The 404-nt window shown below is 50.5% G+C and overlaps 1 protein-coding gene and 1 long non-coding RNA gene across 2 annotated transcripts in view; one reads left to right on the top strand and one right to left on the bottom strand.

Moving 5' to 3' along the window:
• The window catches only part of LOC108362318 (dihydrolipoyllysine-residue succinyltransferase component of 2-oxoglutarate dehydrogenase complex, mitochondrial), a 123708-nt gene that overhangs the window by 56526 nt on the left and 66778 nt on the right, over positions 1-404 (top strand). The gene's annotated exons all lie outside the window — the stretch shown is intronic.
• The window catches only part of LOC108362319 (uncharacterized), a 9674-nt gene that overhangs the window by 2775 nt on the left and 6495 nt on the right, over positions 1-404 (bottom strand). The gene's annotated exons all lie outside the window — the stretch shown is intronic.

Raw genomic sequence — 404 nt, 5'->3', positions numbered from 1 at the left:
CCTTTCTTGCTTTGGAGTGCTCCCTGGAGCACTCAACGCTGCCTTTGAGGAAGATGGGGTATTGTCGGGATCGCTAGGCTTAGCGCTCACCGGTATTGTTGTCGAAGAGCGTGCAGAGTCCTGACTGGAAGCGAGGAGCACGTCCTCCTCTGCGCTCAGGATGTCTTCCAAAACATCTCTCCTCTCTTCGAGTTTTGTGTTTGTGTTTTGTTTTTTGTTTTTATTATTGTTTTTGTTAATTGTTTTTTGTTCTCACGAGTATGCTCGGAAGGGGTGGTCCACCCCGGCAGAGCCGGCATACCGTGGTAAGGCACTTATACAACCGACTTTGCCCGGGCATCGGAGGGGACCGTTAGCGACCAGTTATTTAAGCACTACTGGCCATTCATCCATCGGAACGGGTA

This window comes from Rhagoletis zephyria, unplaced genomic scaffold (assembly GCF_001687245.7).
Source record: "Rhagoletis zephyria isolate East Lansing unplaced genomic scaffold, Rhagoletis_zephyria_1.1 Rzeph_scaffold_00988, whole genome shotgun sequence".
Taxonomy (NCBI): Eukaryota; Metazoa; Arthropoda; class Insecta; order Diptera; family Tephritidae; genus Rhagoletis; species Rhagoletis zephyria.
The sequence above is the reverse complement of the archived record's forward strand: the minus strand, read 5'-3'. Positions and strand labels throughout refer to the sequence as shown.